Source organism: Rhipicephalus microplus, chromosome X (genome assembly GCF_043290135.1).
Source record: "Rhipicephalus microplus isolate Deutch F79 chromosome X, USDA_Rmic, whole genome shotgun sequence".
Lineage (NCBI taxonomy): Eukaryota > Metazoa > Arthropoda > Arachnida > Ixodida > Ixodidae > Rhipicephalus > Rhipicephalus microplus.
In genome coordinates this window covers 507,377,856-507,391,008 of record NC_134710.1, presented here as the reverse complement: position 1 = coordinate 507,391,008, position 13,153 = coordinate 507,377,856, and the positions used below count along the sequence as shown (strand labels likewise).

At 50.3% G+C, this 13,153-nt stretch overlaps 1 protein-coding gene across 11 annotated transcripts in view; it reads right to left on the bottom strand.

Moving 5' to 3' along the window:
* Positions 1–13,153, bottom strand: part of CAP (Cbl-associated protein) — a 1,014,121-nt gene that overhangs the window by 699,314 nt on the left and 301,654 nt on the right. The window lies entirely within an intron of this gene.

Here is a 13,153-nt window from a genome sequence, read left to right as displayed (position 1 = left end):
TTTGAGTAACATTGGTAGTGCAGGTATAGAAACCCGGTGGTTTGTAAACCTGATCAGGAGGGCAGCCACGCCTCATTCACCGCAGAGAGGAGAGGGGGGGGAGAGCTCAATGTGAACTCCATATATGAACATAATAGGGAGGGGGTGCTAAGTCAGACCTGGGGAGGGGCACTGGGGCAAACTTTTGCCCCTCCCCCCTCTTAAGGAGAACCCTGCACACGCCTATGATAGACGTACAGTATGCTAGACGCGAATGTTCTTTCGCGGGAGCGGCGCACGCACCGATGTTGATTTCTGGTGCATACCGCTGTAGTTACTTTGGGCACTGAAATGTCAATTACTTCTAAAATAGTCTAAACTGTGGTGGTTGAAGCACTATCAACATTGTTAACGTGTTTTCATATCCTCTAAAACATGCATTCCTGCTCCAGTTGAGAACGTGCCGTTCTGTTCTGTGCTGAACTTGGACAGCTCTAAGCCAAAAGATCAAGCAACATTGTGCATCGGCCTTGGACGCGTGGGCGTCAACGCGGTCGACGCGTGCCAGTAGCTGCGCGCCCTCTTCCTTCGCAGGCGCGACTAGACGCTTTTGAGGCGTAGGCGCATGCATACGCGTGCCAGTGGCTGGCACTTAATGCTCAAATGCTATCAGCGTCAAAAGAAACCCTGACAGTGGCAAGCATTCGCTCTGACATAGTGCGCACTATCGAGAGCTCATTGACAGGCGTCTGTATGCGCAGTGCTGTAAAATGAATGTGCGTGCACACCGCTGTTCGCGTATCCTTTAACGCTGATAGTGCTCCAAATAACCGGTGTTCGTATGTACCGACGATGGTGTGGTGCGCGAATTGACAGCAAAGTTGTATGACTTCGTCGACTGCAGAGACGACACAGATGTGCACATGCGGGCGAAAGCAGTTTTTATTTGAAACTGCTTTTTTATTTGAAACTGCTCAGTTTTTATTTGAAGGCCACTTTCGTATCATGGGAGGACAAAAACTACTTACAAAAAAGTGGAATATGTATTGGTTCATGTTTGGCACCCATTCTTAGTGACATATTTTTAGCACATCATGATCGTGTCTTGTCAAACAAGCTTGACGACTCTGTAGTTTTTAAAGTTTGCCGTTTTGTTGATGATTACTTAGTGTTGTTGAAATGTGATAGTCAAAATTTTCAGACCATTTCCTCTGACGTGTTGAGTGTTTTCCGGGAATGCCTGAAACCACTAGTTCTAACCCATGAATCACCCACTGATAACAACCTGAAGTTTCTAGATTTGAAGCTTTTGTTAGACTCCCGACATGTTTGCTGGATGTATGAACCAAGAAGCGGCAAGCCTCTTCTGCCTTTCAGCTCGGCTCACTCTAAATTGGTCAAGCGGGGCATCGCTAACCTCTGCCTTGTCAATGCCTTAAAGAAGTCATGCCCCCACATGGTACACCACAGCTTTGCTCTACAAATAGAGCGGCTCACCAAAGCTGGGTACCCCACGCATGTTCTCGTTTCGGTGGCGGAAAAGCTGGTCACTGTCTTGAAGCGAGGCGACAAACCGGATAAGCGAAACAGTGTCCGAAAGAGCCGGCCTGTCGTACTGCCTTACGTGCACGACGTATCACACAGGCTAAAAAAGATTGCTCGAGACGCCAACGTTTTTGTGGTTTTTTCTGCCCCGGAAAAATTGCAGAGGCTTTGCAAACGGGTCATTGCACCTCGTGCAAATTCTGCCTCGTGCTCTGTCGCGCACAGGACACGCTACATCCCATGCGCAGTGGGAGTCGTTTACTTGATTCCACTGACGTGTGGGTGCATCTATGTCGGGCAAACCGGCAGGTGCATAAATGACCGCCTCCGAGAACACCGAAACAATGTGCACAATGTGGTACAAGGGCATCTTGGCATTCATTGCCGAGATTGTGGGTGCACCCCTCTCTTTGATCAGTGCTCAATATTGGCAAGGCACAGGGATCAGCTTACCCGAGAAATTATTGAAGCCGAAAAAATACACTTGCTAGGAGATAAATGTGTAAGCACATCATCGATTGCTTTATCACAGGCTGAACGTGATTACCTAGCTGGGCTTTGAGGCAATAGAGGACCTGTCACACGTGTTTGTTACTGATGTGTAGATTCGGCGTGCCTTTACCTTCATGCTCTGTTATCATCCTTTTTAGCAGTATATATTCTTGGCACTCTGTCAAATAAAGTTAGTTGGAAGTCAGCGCTCTTTCTGTCTACCCTGTCCTTTTTCCTTTGTTCGCGCGCTGAAACATCTTGCAATATGACTACGCACCAACTAGCCCAAGTTTCCACTCTTGTGTGTTCCCTGAACGTAGGATTACGAGTGCTTCTGGAAGCATTTGAGAGCTAAATGTGTCGTGTGGACCTATTGTTGTGCACGTGTCTTGTGCTAAGAATCGTCGGGGTCTATCAATTCAAGCTGACGGTATGCGGCGAGTGATGCAAACACGTCATTACTTTCGTACGAAGTTGCTTGCCTGTCACCGCTCTCTAGAACTACAATTGAATTTCTTTGTAGCTTTTCATCAACTATTCTACGTTATTTTATAGGCTAGCTGTAGTTGCAATTACTAGTACTTATGTTTCACTCCAGACTGAGAACCACTGTGTACTAATATGTCTATTTACCATAGTTTTAATTACTACTCTGACAAACCAACAGAATATGATCCAGCCTTAGAGGTAGTGCCAATCTATTTTTTAGCAGTCAGAAACTTTTGAACTTACTTTTCATGCACTCAAAACACCCGCGGCGTATACGAATAACGTACCAATAAAATAATAGTAGCCGATAAATTCCAAAAGAGGAGCGCGAAATATGTCAGGTGGCAGGAAACGCAAAGTAGCAGTCCTACTCTTCGAAATCAGCAAATTTCACCATTCCGGACACTTTAAAGCCAACAATGTAAAAGTTGAGTCAGACAGGAAGACGTTACGACAGAATAACGCCTGAGAAGTAAGGTCATCAAGACGACTGAACAGGCATAAGCTCACCAGGTAAGAAGTTCGAAGCAGCGTGGGGTGTTTTCTATAATGCAAATATGAATATTTAAACAAATAGGTGAAAACAAGGCGAGCTGTGAATCACGTTAACTTGAGAACTGATAGGCGGCGAGGTAGTATTCGATAGTGCTAAAGAAGTACACAAGGACCCCCTACTTAGAGATGGCGCAGCAGCCTACTATGCAATAAGAAACTTCAGTTCGAATGCCGATTCCAGACCATTCCCAATTGTATATTGCCACGTTCCTTCCTCAAGTTTTTTATCACCACTTTACATTGTACGCAGTTCTCAGCACAAACCACGCCTACAGTGTTTGAGAAGCTTCATGACTGCAGTGGATCATTTTGTTAGGATTACGCCTACTTCATGAACATTTAAGATTATTCTGGAACCCACGTCTCCGCTAGCGATAACGCTAGAATGTTCGATGGCGATTGTATAAATACCGACTCGCCTTGCCACTTGTCAGTTGATCGACGTCCGACGTTGTGTTCGCCGCAATCAGTGCCAGTGTGTTGCTGTAATCTGATATTCCGTTTACGTGGCCACATGTTCGACTCAAATTTACCGTTTATTGTTCGACATGCAGTCGGCTTCTTTCGTCCACGTCTCGACCCCATGACATCTGATGGAAGTGCTTCTTCTTATATGTACCGGACGCCCCCGTCAAGCCATGAACCAAGCCCCCGTCGCGAAGAAGACACCGACGCCAACCACGAGCAGTGAATTAACCTCAGGCAGTAAGGTCTGCCACCGGAGTATGGGCTGTTACCCGACAAGACTCGGAATACCAGGACGTTGACGTCGACCTCGGTGACAATTACAGCGTCTGTGCCACCTGCACCACTTCTGCACCAGCAACCCAAGGAGCCCCGAACTTTACGCAGTTCGTCACTTAAAGACCGGGAAAGCTGGCTTGAAAGGTTCGACCACGTCACCGTCTTCAATTACTGAAACAAAGTTGACAAGCTCCAGCACGTGTATTTGGCCATAGAATATGCTGCTTGGACCTGGTTCGAGAATCAAGAGCGAAGCCTCACAACGTGAGACGTCTTTCGCGCCAGATTCCTGACCATTTTCGCAAGTGTGGTCCGCAGGGAGGAGGCTGCAGCTCTCCTCCGAACCCATATGCAGATGCCGAATGAAAACGTGGCGCTATTCACAGAAGATATAATAAACTTTTCCGCCACGCTCATTCCGACATTACCAAGAAGAAGAGGGTCCGTCTGCTAATGAGAAGAGTCAAGCAAGAACTTTTCGCGGGCTGATCAGGAACCTCCCAAAGACGGTCGCCGAGTTCATTTCAGAAGCATCTACGATAGAGAAGACGCTCGAGATGCGGACACGGCAATACAACCATAGCTTCTCGTCTACAAGCTACGCCGACATTCAAGTGCCAGAAACTGCAAACTTGCGTGAAACTATCTGAGCGATGTTGCCAGAAGAGCTGCGAAAATTGCTTCCTTCAGCACAGCTTTGTGTGTACTCCATCGTGGACGTCGTACGCCAGGAGATACAGCAATCGCTGAGCATTTCTCAGCCTGCAGAGTCACAGCTGCACGTAATGAGCTATGCTGCTGCAGAACGCCGTCACGCTCCTCCTTCACGACCACGCCAGGACGCCGCCCAGTCGCACTTCCGTCGCCAGACGTCCCCGCCGCCACCACTACCGTCGACGTCCTACCGTTCGCCAGCGGGACAGTGCAGTGCACCGAGGAAAACCGGTGTTTGGCGTGCACCTGACAATCGGCCGCTCTGCTACCACTGCGGAGATGCCGGGCACACCTACAGCTGTTGCCAGTACCAACAGCTGGGTATACGGGGCTTCGACATCTCCGCGCCGTGTCCATAATGGGGCGAACGACCACATGACATTGCCGACCACCTCGCAGGAGCGCAGTCGACACCCCGACGACCTTACCGTTCGCCGTCACCAGGCTGCTACGCCACACCTCACCACAGGCACTACACCGGCCCTGCTCGGGGCCGATTTCACAGCCCTTCGTAGTGGAATAACTGGAAACGCTAACCAACAGGACGCAAGAGAAGACACAAACAAGCGCAGGCCTTACTCACAGCCCTTACTCAGAGAACTAAGGGCCGCAACCAATGGAGGTGCGGTTGCTGTACGACAAACTACCGAAGATCCTCCGCCGCCACCGACGACGACGCCACAGCGAAATCAAAAGCACCCGCCGCAAAATGAAAAAGGTCTTTACGTCGAACCTTCGCTCCACGAAGACGTCACTACGCAACGTGGCAGTAGCGGAACAAATAGACCAAGCCATGATCTGACGCCACGACCCAACTGCAACGCATGACGACGAACCAGCAAACTCGACGTAATATTCGAGGGCCACCTCGTCACTGCTCTCGTCGATACTGGATCCGACCGACTATTCCATCATCAGTGGGGCTTCCGCGACAAGGTTGAAGTGAGGACTGCATGGCAAGGCCACAAAATTTGGACTGCTGGAAGTCACTTAATAAGGCTAATTTGAGTCGCCACAGCAAGAGTCAACATTAATAATGACACTTATCTTGCGAGCTTTGTTATCTTATAAAATTGCACCACCAGGGATGTGATATTTAGGGTGGACTTGCTAAGCCAACACGGTGCTGTCATTGACCTGAGGTCTGAGTCAATCACGCTAACGTAAACACGCAACAGACCCCTACAACACGAAAAAATCACGCTTTGAATTTGGTAGAAGAGCAGGTCACCATGCCGCCTTTCTCCAGCGTCGTCATTTCCACTGGCCTGGCACCAAAATAGCCGAAAACTTTCAAGGCGCCATCGAGGGTTATCACCACCTTCTTCTAAACTGTCAGATATGCGTCACAAGAGACACAGCTGAGCTGCGTCACGGCAGAGAAAAGGTGATGCTGATAAACTTCGGTCAAGAACACAGGCCCCTCAACCATGGTACGACGGCCGCCTACATCGATGAATTCACGGAGGCCAGCAATCCACTTGCCCTCTTTGGTGCTGCCGACGCCGCTTCGACAAATCAAGGTTCCGAACCATATTCGACGTCAATCAGAGTCTTTCGAAGAGCAAGCAAGACCAGTTCAAGTTCATGCTGTTGCGATTGAAGGGCTGCTTCTCGTAATCATTGAGAATTTGACAAACCCTAGTCACGAAACATCGGATCATAACAGTGGAAAGTGCCCGACCTATCTGACAAAGCCCGTACCGAGTCTCAACGCGCGAATGCGACGCCGTGAAAAAAACAAGTCGACGAAATGCTACGCTACAACATCATTCAGCCGTCCAAGAGTCCGTGGGCGTCACTCGTGGTATTAGTGACATAGAAGGACGGGACCCTACGTTTTTGCGTCGACTACCGCCGCCTGAACAAAATCACAAAGAAGGACGTGTACCCTTTTCCGCGTATAGACGACGCCCTAGACCGACTACATAGCGCCAAGTACTTTTCTTCGATAGACCTCGAAACCTGCTATTGGCAAACTGAGGTTGACGAGAGAGATCGAGAGAAGACGGCCTTTATCGCATCAGACAGCCTCTTCGAGTTTAAGGCCATGTTATTTGGTCTTTGCACAGCGTCTGCGACGTTCCAGCGCGGTATGGACACCGTGCTGACTAGATTGAAATGGCAGACTTGCCTCGTGTACTTGGAAGACGTTGTCGTATTTTTCTCGAGCTTCGACGAGCATCTCCGGGGCCTTGAAGTGGTAGTTAAAGCTACCGACACCTCTGGACTAACCATTAAGCCAGAAATGTGCTGCTTTCGTACGAGGAGCTGTTGTCTCTGGGACGCGTGATAAGCAACTCTGGAGTCCGTCCCAACCCACTGAAAACAGCCGCCATCGCTGATTTCCCGCAGCCCATTGAGAAGGCTGTACGCCGATTTATCGCATTGTGCACCTATTACATGCGTTTCGTCAAAGGTTTTTCACACATCGCCAAGCCGCTAACTCACCTCACGAAAAGCAACGTCAAATTAAGGTGAGAAGCGGCCCAAGAGGAAGCATGTCGGGAACTTAAACGACGTCCCCAGACACTACCGATAATTGCGCATTGTGATGAACACGCCGAAATAGTAGTGCACACCAACGCAAGCAGCGTAGGACTCGGCACCATCCTTGTGCAGAGTACTGACGGTGTGGTAACGGTTATCAGTTTTGCTAGCCGGTCGCTATCGAAGGCCGAAGCGAAGTATTTCACAACAGAAAAGGAGCACCTCGCTATCATCTGGGCAGCGTCAAAGTTTCGCTCCTACCTCTATGGCAGGCCTTTCAAAGTTTTGACTGGCCACCACGTTTGTGTTGGCTAGCTAACTTGAAAGACCCTTCAGGTCGCCTCGCACGGTGGAGCCTCATACTTCAAGAATTCGACGTTACCATCGTTTACAAGTGAGGGAGAAAACACCCTGACATCGACTGCTTGTCTCATGGTGTCGTCGAACCACCACCGCCCGACGGCCTGGATGAGTACAGCTTCTTAGGAACAATAACTGCCGACAACTTCACCGAGCAACAGCGAGCTGACCCGGAAATCAGGAGCCATATAGAATACCTCGACGGTAACAGTACGACTGTTCCGAATGTTTTGAAGAGAAGATTGGAGTCATACTTGCGAAATGGATGTCTCCTAACAAAGAACTTCTCGCCCCTTCGAGCCAACCGCACTCTCGTGGTTTCTTCAGCAGTGAGACCAGAAAAACTTGAGGCCCTACGTGACGACCCGACAGCTGGACACCTCGGTGTTTTCTGTACGCTCGCAAGAATACAGGAAAAGTAATACTGGCCACGACTTGTCACCGACGTCACTTGTTACATCAGGACTGCCGTGAGTGTCAGTCACAAAAAAAAACCCGCCGACTATAGGCCAGCAGGACTTCTCCAGCCCATCGTGCCATCTTGCTAGTCGTTCCGGCGAATCGGCATAAACTTACTGGGGCCATTCCTTACGTTGAATTCCGGAAACGAATGAACCGTTGTAGTTATTGGCTACCTCACACGCTATGCAAAAACGAAGACCCTGCACAAAGGCAGTGTATCCGAGGTAGCGAGGTTCTTCGTTGAGAACATCGTCCTGCGCCACGGAGCTCCACAGGTTTTCATTACCGACAGAGGTACGGCCTTTACGGCAAACCTAACTCAGGCGATCCCGAGGTACAGCCAGACAAGTCACCGCCGAATTGCAGCCTACAATACACAGACCGACGGCCACAGACCGACGACCATCGCTGATAGGCTGGCTATGTACGTGGACTTTGAGCACAAGACGTGGGATGCAATACTTCCGTATGTGACCATCGTATACAATACCACCGTTCAAGAAATGACGCAGATGACGCCGTTCAAGCTGGTTTGCGGAAGGATAAAATGATATGGCTTTAGCGCAGCTCAGTTTGAGCGTGAAGAAAAGATACTATACAGTCAATAAGGGAAAAACAGACGACAGTGTGAGCGCTAACGTCCACTTTATGGGTTTTTGCGCTGAATTGAACGAATAGGTGGTTCCTTTTGCTGTTTGATACAGACTTCTCCAATTTACCAAGGTTGTAGCTTTTGCATAGCATAATAGCTGGGGACTTTACCTTGCTTAGTGACACGTCATCGCACCGCTTGAAGACTTCGGTAATGACACTGCTGGCTTTTTCACAAACACCCCCATAGAAAGCACACAGAAGCCCCCTTCCTTGTCAGCTGGTAGCACACATAGAGAGTTGTCCGTCAGGTAGTCAGCGACGCGCTTAACCGAGAGTTTTGGACTTGCTACCTTAGAGCGGGCAACCACGTCAACACCCTCAGTAATAAGACGTAGAACTGCTTCCTGTGTCGCATACTTGGACACCTGCCTCACGAAAGTCATCAGTTCTTCGGGTATTCTCTTGGTTTCCACAGCGAACTTTGGACCCAACGACAGAGCGTCAAGAATTTTGTCCGGAAGATTGACCTGCTTCATCACGTGCACACGGTTGCGGCGTTCGGGAAGTTTCCTAGAGAGACAGCTCCTGAGCTGTCTCAAACAGACCTGCCACTCAACTTCTGTCTTCAGGGCGATCGGGCGTGAAAACGAGCGCAGGTTTGTGTCCAAGGATGAGGGATTTGTTTTCATGCGTAACCACGTGAAGAGAAGTTGCCGATATAGTCTCGCCTGTCTGTGAAGCTTCAATTTCAGGATCTTGAACACCCTTGCGTTGTGCCACGCAGAAGGGACAAAGCCACAAAAGAGCGCACCCACTTCATACGGAATGATTTTCTATCATTTACAATTTCACAATTTCATCATGCACAAACTTTCCCAGTCAGCAGTACTTGTCGATGGTATTTCTAGTTCAACAGCCTCTTTTCCTACCTACCGTCAAGACCCTTACAGCATCGTATCGCTCATGACCGCTTTAGTTTGCAAAGCTCGTTCACTGGGCTTCTGTGTCCACCGAAAAATTGTTGGCCATATTCATACTATGAACCAAGTGAGAGAGAAATGTGCGGAATACAGCCAACCCCCTCACATAGCCTTCATAGATTACGAGAAGACGTTTGACTCACTCAAGACATCAGCAGTGATGCAGGCACTACGTAACCAGGGCATCGACGAACGCGACATAAACATACCGTAAGAAATCAGCAGCAGACCCACAGCCCTTCTCCTTCTCCATGCCATTCACCGAGTGTTCAATTGACGTTTTCAGGGCCCTATATTGTCACGGGGTCGTGACGTGGCCGAAGACAGGAGACTTCTTGCTGGAATTTAACTGTTTATTTCGGCGAACCTGTGCCCGGTAAACAGAAAGTCCAATTACAGCAGCAGTCTCGCACAGATAGCAGTCTCAGACTGATAGCGGCGAACGGAGCGTCGGCCTTCGATCAACAACTGACAAGCGGCGAAGCGCGTCGGCATTTATACTCCCGCCGTCGAATGTTCTAGCGCTATCGCTGGCGGCGGCGTGCGTTCCAGAACAATCTGTACCATTCGCACAGTGGGCGTGATCTTATCGAAATGATCTACTACAGTCCGGAACCCACTAGAAAACTGCAGGCGCGGTTTGCGCTGAGAATCGTGTGGTGTTTTGGGACGATAACAAAAACTTGGGAAATGGAACGTGGCATTGCCCCCCTCTGAAAAAGGCATCGTCTCGATGCTTTAACTAAAGATGAAGGTACAATAATAATGCAAGAAAGTACAATGAATAAATTACGATACAACAATAATACAAAAAAACACTGTTTCAGTTTGTTAACGCGCATGAAACGGCTTGAGGCGTGCGACATGGACGACGTCAGGTCGCGATCGGCATCGTTGAGAGTTCGTGATGCCGTCGGGGACAACCTCGTAATCAAGTGGGCCGAGACGTCGAACCACCCTGTACGGTCCGAAGTACCGTCGCAGAAGCTTTTCACTTAGTCCACGTCGGCGTATCGGCGTCCACACCCAAACACGTTCACCGGGCTGGTATTCCACGAAGCGTCGTCGAAGGTTGTAACGGTGGCTGTCGGTCGTCTGTTGATTCTTGATACGGAGCCGCGCAAGTTGTCGGGCTTCTTCGGCGCGATGAAGGTACTCGCTCACATCGAGGTTTTCTTCGTCGGTGACGTTGGGTAACATGGCATCGAGTGTCGTTGCCGGGCTCCTTCCGTAGACCAATTTGTATGGAGATATCTGCGTCGTCTCCTGCACCGCCGTGTTGTATGCGAAGGTCACATACGGAAGAATGACATCCCACGTCTTGTGTTCGACATCGACGTACATTGACAGCATGTCAGTGATCGTCTTGTTAAGCCGCTCGGTGAGGCCGTTGGTCTGTGGGTGGTACGCTGTTGTCCGGCGGTGGTTTGTTTGGCTGTATGCCAAGATCGCTTGAGTTAAGTCGGCAGTGAATGCCGTTCCTCTGTCGGTGATAAGGACCTCCGGGGCGCCGTGACGTAGGACGATATTTTCAACAAATGACTTAGCTACCACAGATGCACTGCCTTTGGGCAGGTCTTTTGTTTCAGCACAGCGGCTGAGGTAGTCGGTAGCTACCACGATCCACTTGTTTCCAAAAGCCGACGTCGGAAACGGCCCCGATAGGTCCATACCAATCTGCTGGAATGGTCGGCGAGGTGGTTCAATTGGCTGCAGAAGTCCCGCTGGCCTTGTCGGTGGTGTTTTGCGTCGCTGACAGTTCCGGCATGTCCTCACATAACGAGTGACGTCGGTTGTAAGACGCGGCCAGTAGTACCTTTCTTGTATCCTCGCGAGCGTGCGAGAAACACCGAGGTGCCCGGCCGTCGGATCGTCGTGCAGGGCCTGCAGGAGTTCTGGTCGCAGAGCTGAAGGCACCACAAGGAGATACTTAGCCCGAAGCGGTGAAAAGTTTTTCTTTTGTAGAAGACCGTTTCGTAGAAAAAACGACGCAAGTGCACGCTTGAATACCTTGGGGACTTCGGCGGTCCTGCCTTCGAGGTATTCTATTAGGGCCTTAAGTTCCGGGTCGGCCCGCTGTCGTTCAGCGAAGTCGTCGGTAGTTATCGTTCCCAAGAAGTAGTCGTCATCCGGGTCGTCGGGTAGCGGTTGGTCGATAGGCGCACTGCAGCGGCGTAGCTCATAGTTTCTGGCTTGGGCAGCGGTGTTTGGGGAATTCGAAGTGATTGCCGAACTTCTTCTCGCACAATATCGGCGATCGAATCCACTTGAGGCTGCGCCGAAGGCAACAGCTTGCGCAGCTCTTCCCGCACGATCGCTCGGATCGTTTCACGCAGGTCGCCGGAGTTACTGGCTTGAGCAGCAGCGCAGTCTGCAGTCAGGCGACGATTATACTGTCTGGTGCGCATGTCCAGGGTCTTTTCAATAGTGGTCGCTTCGGCTACAAATTCTTCGACGGTTTTCGGTGGCTTTCTCATCAGCCCCGCGAAGAGCTCCTGTTTGACCCCTCGCATGAGGAAACGAACTTTTTTCTCCTCAGGCATGTCTGGGTCAGCGTGACGGAATAGTCGGGTCATTTCTTCTGTGAAAATGGCGACATTTTCATTTCGTAGCTGAACCCGGGTCTCTAATAAAGCAGCGGCCCTCTCTTTTCGAGCGACGCTCGCGAACGTTTGCAGGAATGCGCCGCATAAAACATCCCACGTTCGGAGCTTGGACTCCCGATTTTCGAGCCAGGTCCTTGCGGTGTCTTCTAAATAGAAGAACACACGACGCAGCTATTTGTCATGGTCCCAGTGGTTGAGGGCGGCCACACGGTCGTATGTCTCTAGCCAGGACTCCGGGTCTTCGAACGATGACCCATGGAAAATTGGTGGTTCCCTGGGTTGATGCATGACCATCGTGGGCTGGGACGCTGCGGTTGTCATTGTCGCTGCAGTCGTGGTCATGGCCTTGGTCTTCCGCGGCTTGTCGTGTAGAACCCCGTACTCCGGTGGTAGCCCTTGCTGTCGGCGGCTTGTTCGCTGCTCCTGGTTGGCGTCGGTGTCTTCTCCGCGACGTGGGCTGGGTTCACGGCTTGACGGGGGCGTCCGGTACATGAACGAAGCAGCACCTCCACCAAATGTCACGGGCCCGTGACGTGGCCGAAGACAGGAGACTTCTTGTTGGAATTTAACTGTTTATTTGGGCGAACCTGTGCCCGGTAAACAGAAAGTCCAATTACAGCAGCAGTCTCGCACAGATAGCAGTCTCAGACTGATAGCGGCGAACGGAGCGTCAGCCTTCGATCAACAACTGACAAGCGGCGAAGCGCGTCGGCATTTATACTCCCGCCGTCGAATGTTCTTGCGCTATCGCTGGCGGCGGCGTGCGTTCCAGAACAATCTGTACCATTCGCACAGTGGGCGTGATCTTATCGAAATGATCTACTACAGTCCGGAACCCTCTAGAAAACTGCAGGCGCGGTTTGCGCTGAGAATCGTGTGGTGTTTTGGGACGATAACAAAAACTTGGGAAATGGAACGTGGCGATATTGGAAAGAGTTAGGGATAAGAGTTAATGGAGACTATTTTTGTAAGCTGCGGTTCACTGATGACATCGAATTTTTCTTAACTCAGGGGGCAGCTCATGATTACAGAACTTGACACGGAAAGCAGAAGAGTAGGTCTAAAAGTTAACATGCGCAAAACTAAAGTTATGTGCAACAGTCTTCGCAGGAAGAAGCGCTTTGCAATAGGCGGAGAGACGCT